General features: G+C 42.9%; 1 protein-coding gene across 8 annotated transcripts in view; it reads right to left on the reverse strand.

The window, feature by feature from the left end:
• The window catches only part of AOPEP (aminopeptidase O (putative)), a 340,341-nt gene extending 332,837 nt beyond the window's left edge, over nt 1–7,504 (reverse strand). For 7 of the 8 annotated variants that reach the window (XR_008316388.1, XM_053297171.1, XM_053297172.1 and 4 more), the window contains exon 1: nt 7,406–7,504. The gene's annotated coding sequence lies outside the window, so the exon portion shown is untranslated. Of the gene's footprint in view, nt 1–7,130; nt 7,254–7,405 lie in introns of those variants that run through there. The other variant, XM_053297168.1, reaches the window with a different exon arrangement.
• Nucleotides 7,505–9,203: the final 1,699 nt, after the last annotated feature.

A 9,203-nucleotide genomic window follows, 5' to 3' on the forward strand; every position in this document is an offset into this window, starting at 1 on the left:
GCCTTCCAAGCAGCCTGTCCACCTTCCTCAAGCAATAGTCTGAAAACCATCCAATATGACAAGACCAGACAATGCACTGGTAACATGTAGTTCTGGTGCTGCAAAAACCTTAGCATCCAACTCAGAACGGATACAAGCTATTATATCGCAAAATGTAATGCAAATTGATCACAGTGGGCTGCTGAGGGTTCTGTTTAATGGTCTTTGGGACCCTCACATAGGAGTCCCTAAACCACTCAAAAAAAGCTCTGCTAGATGACACTGAACAGATGTGATGGTTGTGGAAAAGTAGGATTTCTTCGCCGCCATCACCACCATAGAATAGGCCCCAATATAGACTCTAGCTTGTGTTGTGTCACAATGGGTCATGACACTCAAGCTGTCTACCAGCCTGCTTCATTGTCCACAATTCACCTGTATACCAGAGGGTCGCTTGTTTGGCAGGTCGGGAGAGGATGCTTAGACACGTCCATGTAAATTGCCCAGTGCATCTCCTCATACCAGAGGGAGACCAGGGCATCAACAGTATTGCCCACTCTCTCAGCAGGAAAATCTCTCAGAGCCGTCAAGAATCCACTAGGATTTGTAAGCCTCCAAGGGCGAACCATCCTATCTGGACTCAAAGCCCTTCAGAGGTATATTGGGTCCACCCTCAGTCCAATCTTCACTGGATAGTGACCCATCCATGACAACAGGATTAAGGCTTCCTGGACTATCCACAGAGCACCACTATTGACCCAAATACCAAGTCGATCATATGGCCTGCCACATGTGTAAGACCAGAAATCAGTTGAGACAAGCCCATGGTAGTGGTGTGCACGGAACTGGCACCTACCAGTTTGTAGGTGGGAGGGGGTATCTTTAAGGATAGGGGAGGGTCCTCTTCCCCCTCCCATCACATTTCCTCCACCAGCGCTACCTTTTAAAATGGTCCAGCAGGGCAGCACCATACCTCCTTGCCGCCCCGGTGCCTCCTTGGACCACAAGTGACCAGTGTGTACAAGCCAGCGTGGTGTAGTGGTTAGAGTGCAGGACTAGGACTGGGCAGACCCAAGTTCAAATCCCCATTCAGTCATGATACTTGCTGGGTGACTCTGAGCCAGTCACTTCTCTCTCAGCCTAACCTACCTTACAGGGTTATTGTGAGAAGAAACTTAACTATGTACATCACTCTGGGCTCCTTCGAGGAAGAGCAGAATATAAATGTAAAAATAAATGAATAAATAATAAACAAACACTTTAATAATCACAGGATATAAAAACTCCCTCCTATTAAAACAGAGGCAGTGTTCAAGAATAAATCCCACCCTTTCTGGTGCTTTGGCCACTGGTCACAAACAGTACCAGGAGTTCTTGTGTTCCAGGTAAAGGTACAGTGTGCCGTCAAGTCGATTTTGACTCCTGGCACCCACAGAGCCCTGTGGATTTCTTTGGTAGAATACATGAGGGGTTTACCATTGCCGCCTCCCATGCAGTATGAGATGATGCCTTTCAGCATCTTCCTGTATCACTGCTGCCCCATATAGTACAAGCAGGGATTCGAACTGGCAACCTTCTGCTTGTTAGTCAAGCATTTTCCCACAGCACCACTTAAGATGATCAGGTAAGAAATTCCATCCATCGAATTTCCCCATCAATCAACAGCAAGCCCCATACTGGCACGAAGGGAGGAGACAGACAGAAAGGAGAGAGATATCACATTCTAATTCTAGCTTTAATTCAGAAGGGGTATTAACCCTTTGTTAAAGTCAGAGGTGGACATTTTCTTCAGCAATATGATCTAATAACTAAATCAGAAATATTTTCTGTCATATAAGGACAAATAAAGAAGGGTTTTTTTAAAACTGAGTTTTTAGGACCTCTCTACTAAAAAATGCATGTTTTAAACAGTTTCCATGGGCATCTAAAGACATATCTATATGAAAGTTGCTCCCCCCACCCCCCACCCCCGCCTTCAGTCTAGCACCTAGTGAGCACAGAAAATGGAAATGCCAGGCATCTCATCCCCAAGAATGCATTCATGCTCGAAGCAGGAAGCCAGCCATGAAGACTACTCAGCACATGTTGAACTCCTCAGACTTGAATGCCAATGAGGGTAAAAGATTGATTGTGCAATCAAATCAGTGTCGACTCCTGGGGAACACAGAGCCATGTGGTTTTCTTGATAGAATACAAGAGTGGTTTACCATTGCCTTCCTCCCACACAGTATAAGATGATGCCTTTGCCACTATTACCAGTGTACCCTCTAACAGGGATTCCCAGATGTTGTTGACTACAACTCCCAGAATCCTCAGCCAAAGGCCACTGCAGCTGAGGATGCTGGGAGTTGTAGGGAACAACATCTGGGAATTCCTGTTAGAGGGAACAGTGATTGTCAATGAAGTGAGCAGCATCCACCACCAGCACCTTCCTATAGTCTTTATTAATTCTTTACTATTTCTTTATTAGCCTTCAGGAGAGCCCTTAAAACGTATTTGTTTGGCCTGGCTTTCCAGGGTTTTTAAATTCTAACCCGATTTTGGGGCTTTTAATTACTGGAATTGTTTAATTGCTGTTTTAAAATGTTTTTAAATTGTTGATTGTTGTTATATTGTTTTTAATTTGTTTTAGCTTTTTATTGTTTTAGTGGTTTGTTTTAATTGTAAACCACCCTGAGCCATTTTGGAAGGGCGGTATATAAATCAAATAAATAAATAAATAAATAAATAAATAAATAAATTGCAGCTGTAGGTGACTACAGATATATATTTACTAGGCACAGTCTGGGAAGCACAACGGCGGGGATCTGAACTAACAGCCATGCTAACTGAGCAAAGAGAAACCTTTTAAAGTGGTGATTCTCTTTTATTTAGCAAGGGGAGAGCAACTGGCCATATCCAGCCACAGCACAGCATCCCTCTAGGGGCTGTTGCTGGTATCTGCTGTATGTTTCTTTTTAGATTGTGAGCCTTTTGGGGACAGGGGACAATTTTATTTATGTATGTTTCTTTGTAAACCGCTTTGTGAACTTTGGTTGAAGAGCGGTATATAAATATTCATAGTAGTAGTAGCAGTAGCCTCTTGCCACCTAGGCAAGCTGCTAAAGCACCCTGCAAATATGTACTCCAAAGGCTGGATATTCTGAAATACTGGTTAAGCCTTTAGATTAAAGCCATGTGGGTATACTCTACAAGTTTGGTTTTTTTAAAAACCCACTACAAGAACCCTCAAGCTTGGAAATCCTCTGTGAGAGTATTCCGATGCAATGATTGGAAGTGCATGGGCAATGTTTCCTAACTATAATTAGATCGGTTTTCCTAGCAATTACCATCTACTATATGTTATAAAGCCAGGTCCACTTAGAGTTAAAATGCATGATGTTACTCAACCTATGAAAACAAATCCACTAGCAGTTGATTTTTGGACAACTTGATCTTGTTAAATTGATTTAAGACCAAGAAATGGATTGCTGTAGGTCTGTACAGTCCTGTCCCTGCACACACATATTTCTTCCTAGACTCACAAAAGTCCCACGCAACTGTGGAAAATATTCATGTTTTGACATTACAACAAATACTAACATTAGATATATTAACAAAATTCAGAACACAAGAAAGCAATAATCTCAAGTTTGTTTTACAAAGCATAGAGCATTTAGTCTATAAATCAATAAGTTGGATTTAAAATACTGCTGTAGCAGGGCCTGATAAATCCCAGGTGCCAGGGAGCCACAAGGCCTAGAAAATTAACTGTGGTAGTGCCTAGACTAGGATATTCAGAGGCAGAATTATATAATAAAATCTTTAATTGTCCCAGGCAGCCCTGTTTCTGCTCTAACTATGTTACTTGTAAAGGGGATAAAGAGAAGCTCATTCAACTTCCCCTCCCCAATGTCCATCACTAAGTCCTATAATTTTTCAAGTGTCCATTGTCTGGCTCCTAAATTGTTGGGCTGGATACTAGATCTAGATCCAAAGAAAAACTGTCAAGGCCTGAGCTACATATTGTATATTACCCCCATTAAAATAATTAGATGCATATTATCAGCAGCATATTATCTCATATATACAAAAGTACAAAATTGCATTGCTGCCTTAAACATAACTACATGTTAGAAACGGTTATTCATATATGTGCACTACCAGCTAATTGAATGTAAGTAACAAAACTAGAAAATCGGAAATTGAAATGTATAATTAATAATATCAAAATGAGTGAATAAAAGAAAGAAAGATTAACTATGAAATAATGGGAAGTATTAGGAAACCAACAACTGAGCAGAAATTATTGTGCTAGGCAGAAAAGTTGCTTGTTGTAGTTAATTTGCAATTCAGCAACAAAAAGGACTCATGAATGTCTTTTCAGCCACTTCTGGAAACCAACAGTTGAAGCCAGATTACAAATATATAAAAATTAAATGAATTTACAGCATGCCTAAACCAAATATTAAAAATGGCTTTTATATGAAACCATAAATTGAGACAATGAGAAATGAAATGAATAAATGTATTTTAAAATTAACTTACTCATATGTAAGGATACTTAACTGTACAGATACATAGTATACTTCACTTCAGATTTATGAGCCCCACAGTTAGGTTGTTTGTTGCACTGTACAATTCCTGTTTTCTGAATAGCAACTGTGTCCCATTTACTTCACAGAAGCCTAGACTACACCAAATGTACATTTTCTCTTCTGGCCTGCTGGTCCTGTCTGACACTTCGTAGAAAAGAACTGCTTCCTAGGATCATACATAATTGTGCATGTATTCATTTCTCCATTCTACCAGTTAACCTGTGTAGCTGATTAACTTGAGTGGAAAGGGGGTAAGATACTAGATTTGGCCACCATGGTATTTATCCCAAATCTCCGGGATTCCCTCCAAATGAGTTGTGCACAACAAAAACAGCATCCCTACTTGTGCATAGTGTCGTGCTTGTTCAGTCCTCATAGAATAATATTTATGCTATATTTTCCAACAAACCATCTCCAATATTATCATTATGTTCTGTGTTTTACCTCTTAGAAGACAGATAAAATACATTAAAATCAAGGAGAGAAAACCAAACAAGGAACTTAAACTGGTTTAATTTATAAACAAAGGGCACTCCAACCAGTGTTCCGTCTAACAGGGATTCCCAGGTGTTGTTGACTACAACTCCCAGAATCCCCAGCCAAAGGCCACTGCAGCTGGGGATGCTGGGTATTGTAATGAACAACATCTGGGAATCCCTGTTAGAGGGAACACTGACTCCAACCATGTTTAACTTTGGTATAATACTCCAGAAATCCCTGTGCAATTACAATAGCGACTGCATATCCTACATGGCAATGGCAGGAGGAATGAATAGCCTTCCTGCTGCTTACCACTTAGAATGTTGGTATTAGTTTAAAAAGCTATTCGGACTTGGTCATGGAAAGTTTATATCAAGAGTATGAAAACTCAAAGTATTTCATTTCACATTTCCCCTGTAGGAGAGGAAAAAAGACAGATGAAATATCAAGGTTTATAAACCAAAACAAGTATTGTGTGAAATACAATTTTAAAGGGGGGAAAGGATGGGGGGGAGGAAGAATACTAAATACTAAATGTTACAAACACCTGGGGGGAAAAGAGAGCTCCGTGGTGGTGGTAGGGCAAATCTCACAGTGTGTGACAAGTATAGTCACACATTGTTAAAGACAACATTCTGTTGTTGGGTCCCTTGTATGGGACTTCCACATTATCGTCCATGCCTGGCAAAGTTACCATTTCCCAATTATTATCATGTTAGTCCCAAACTTGATCAATCTGGTGACTCATCCACAAGTTTCCTCCAAACCCTGGTGGATTATGACTGCATCCTTTGGGAATTACTGGCGTGGCAGACAAGTAGCCAGGATATCAGCATAAATAAGCATGATGTTGTAAAGCATTATTACAAATACAAGCCGGCAGGCAACACAGCAGAGAGGAGCAAAAGACAGAGGACAGAGATTGAAGGAATATGTGCAGCTAGAAGAGGGCACAGAAAGGCATTTTATGACAATTACACTTCACAGACAGCCCCTTTTCAATCCCCCATGTAGAGGATTTTATGTGGAGCTACCATTAGACTTATGGCCAGGCCACACTATGGTAAAGTGTGCCATCGAGTTGGTGTTGACTCCTGGCAACCACAGAGCCCTGTGGTTGTCTTTGTAGAATACAGGAAGGGTTTACCATTGCCATCTCCAGCACAGTCTGATAGCACTATTTATATGCAGACATTTCCCCATGGGTGCTGCATATGCAACCACCAAGACTTCCATTATGGTGGTGGCACTTTTTCAAGACACCATTAATAGGGAAATAGTCACAACCTTCTCCTGGAAATATTTGGGGACATGATAATTGGTGAACTAGTCCTCAAGACCCCACTGGCCACTTTTTTTGAACTCACATTAAATGAGTCACATGAAAGAACACGTCATTCTATTGCTCTTTCATAGACAGTGCATTTGTATATATGCACTGTGCTTTCATGAGCCATAGACTGATTTGAATATGTACCAGTTTATTATAAGTGTGATGTATTGATTTGAATATATATTGACAGTGATGCATAAGAACACAGATTAGCCACCTTTCTATATCCATTTTTTCAATGGCTTAAGTTACTGTTTTTGTCCACATCCTTTCAATGAATGCTTAACGGATTGTGAAGTCTAATGTGCACAGAATCCAGAGCACCACTAGCTCTTATTTAAAAGCAGGGTTATGTACAGCATTGAAAAGATGCAGCCAAAAAAAAAATTACATATCAGTCGGTGTTTGCTCTCTTGATTGTAAGAAATCAAGGCTGCAATCCCATGCAACTCTACTTGAAAATAAACCCCGCTGAACTCAATGGGATTTACTTCCGAGTAAACAAATCTAGGATTGTGCAGTTAATTTCTGTTCTTGAGTATTCAGCAGCATTACAGTACTGGGAAGAGAAATAGTGTGCACCTAAGGCGACTCCCTGCCAAAAATGCGAGGCAGGAGCAGCGCTACTCGCTCCCCACAACCCGCTCCCCCGTCCGGAAGCGAGAAAGTGTCAGTCCAGGCCGGCAGGGCTCCCTTGCAAGAAAGCAAAGCCGGCCTGCTACGCAAAGGGCTGGAAGAGCGGCCGAGCGCCGCCTACCCACCGTCTCATTCCGCCTCACAGGCGCGAACGCAGCGGGCGCGCGGAGTTCTTCTCCGCCACCCGGGGTGGGGAGGGAAGTAAAGGGGTCCGGCTAGTGGATTCGCAGCGGGGAGGGAGAAAGCTGACTAGGCGAAGGGAAAGCGATTGTTACAGCAACACTCCCCTCTTCGAGCCGCTCCCCACATTGCTGGCCGAGCACAGAGCCCGCGGGAAGCCACCGTGCCGCAAGCAGCAGGCCCCGCAGAGGAGCAACCCTGGAAAGCGCGAGCCGTTTACCTGACCCACCACCAACGATTTTGGTTTGGCTTTTTTATTTGTACTCTCCTATCGGCTTCGGTGGCGGAAGCAGCTTCCAATGACGTCATGGCATCAGGCCCCGCCCATCAGGTTTATGTATACGCGAGGTGGCTCCGCCTTTCCCCCCCGCCGCTTACTCAAGCGCGCGCACAGTCGTTCTCCAGGTCCAGGACTAGGACTATCGCTCCCTTTCTCCCCTACCAGTGAGCTGCTAAGATGGGTCGGCGTGTCTGTGCCGTGGATAGTAGCTCTTTCCCCCCTCTTTCTTTCCTTCTCCCCCTTCTGTTTTTTAAATGAACTTCTTAAACAAATTCTCTTTTTCTAAAACCAAGATATAAAAATTGTAGTTAATGAGAAAACATACTGTCTATGTGTGTAGATAGGCTTGATAATAGAAACATAATAATTGCCTAATCATAATGGGGCTTTTTAGTTTAGAAAAAAGACAACTGTGGGGAGACATGATAGAGGGCTATAAAATCATGCATGGCATGGAGAAAGTGGAGAGAGAGAGATTCTTTTCCCTCTCACACAACACTAGAACCAGGGGTCACTCCATGAAATTGATTGCCAGGAGATCTTTTGCACACAACACATGATCCACTTGTGGAACTCTCTGCCACAGGATGTGGTGACAGCCAACAACCTGGATGGCTTTAAGAGGGGTTTGGATGACTTCATGGAGGAGAGGTCTATCAATGGCTACTAGTCAGAGGGCTGTGGGCCATCTCCAGCCTCAAGGGTGGGGTGCCTCTGAGTACCAGTTGCAGGGGAGTAATGGCAGGTGAGAGGGCACGCCCTCAACTCCTGTCTGTGGCTTCCAGCGGCATCTGGTGGGCCACTGTGTGAAACAGGATGCTGGACTAGATGGGCCGTGGGCCTGATCCAGCAGGGCTGTTCTTATGTTCTTAAATGTAAATAAATGATAGTTGCAGGTTGGAGAACAAAAAAGGGAAGGAGAACTACAAAAGGAAGGAGCTTTGATGACAACTTCTGTGGGTGTTCTCTGGGCTCTGGAAATCTTCTATCTTATCTATTTCTCTTAAACATACCCATCGGTAATCCCATGTGTGGCAGCTCCACGAGACTTTGTGAGCAACTGCTGGATAGTGGCGGGGATGGGAGGCCGGCGGCCAGGGAAAGAGGCGGCCAGGCTGGCAGGTGGAGAGAGAAAGAGGTGGCCAGACTGGCGCATGGGGAGAGAAAGCAGTGGCCCAGCAGGTGGCGAGAGAAAGTGGACTAGGAGTGGGGAGAATGGAATGGGGCTGAAGGGATGGAGATGAAATGAAGATGGGGGGGAGAGGGAGAACTAGGGGTGCAGATGCTCTGCACCAGATCAGCTAGTTTATTTTTATTTCTCTCTGTAAACTGCTTTGGGAACTTGTGTTGAAAAGTGATATATAAATATCTGTTGTTGTAGTAAATGAAGAACAGCTTCATTTCTATTCTATACAGAAACCTCTTCTGTTTAGAAATAATGAAGAGTGTAACAGAGAAGCCAAAGTCAAGAAAGATAAAGACCTTGTGAAGGAACTTAATAGAGAATTTTTAAAAGCTGTTAGAAGAGACAAGGAGCAGTACTAAAATGACATCTGTAAAGACCTTGAGGAAAGAAATAGACATGGAAAAACATGGCAAGTTTCCCAAAAGATCTCTGGACTCAGAAGGAGGTTCCAACCTCGGATTGGTATGTTAACGGATGCCAAAAGACAATAGTAAATGATTCAGACAAGACCAAACAGAGATGGAAGGAGTATACTGAAAATCTGTACAGCAC

The sequence above is a fragment of the Hemicordylus capensis genome, chromosome 2, assembly GCF_027244095.1.
Source record: "Hemicordylus capensis ecotype Gifberg chromosome 2, rHemCap1.1.pri, whole genome shotgun sequence".
NCBI lineage: Eukaryota > Metazoa > Chordata > Lepidosauria > Squamata > Cordylidae > Hemicordylus > Hemicordylus capensis.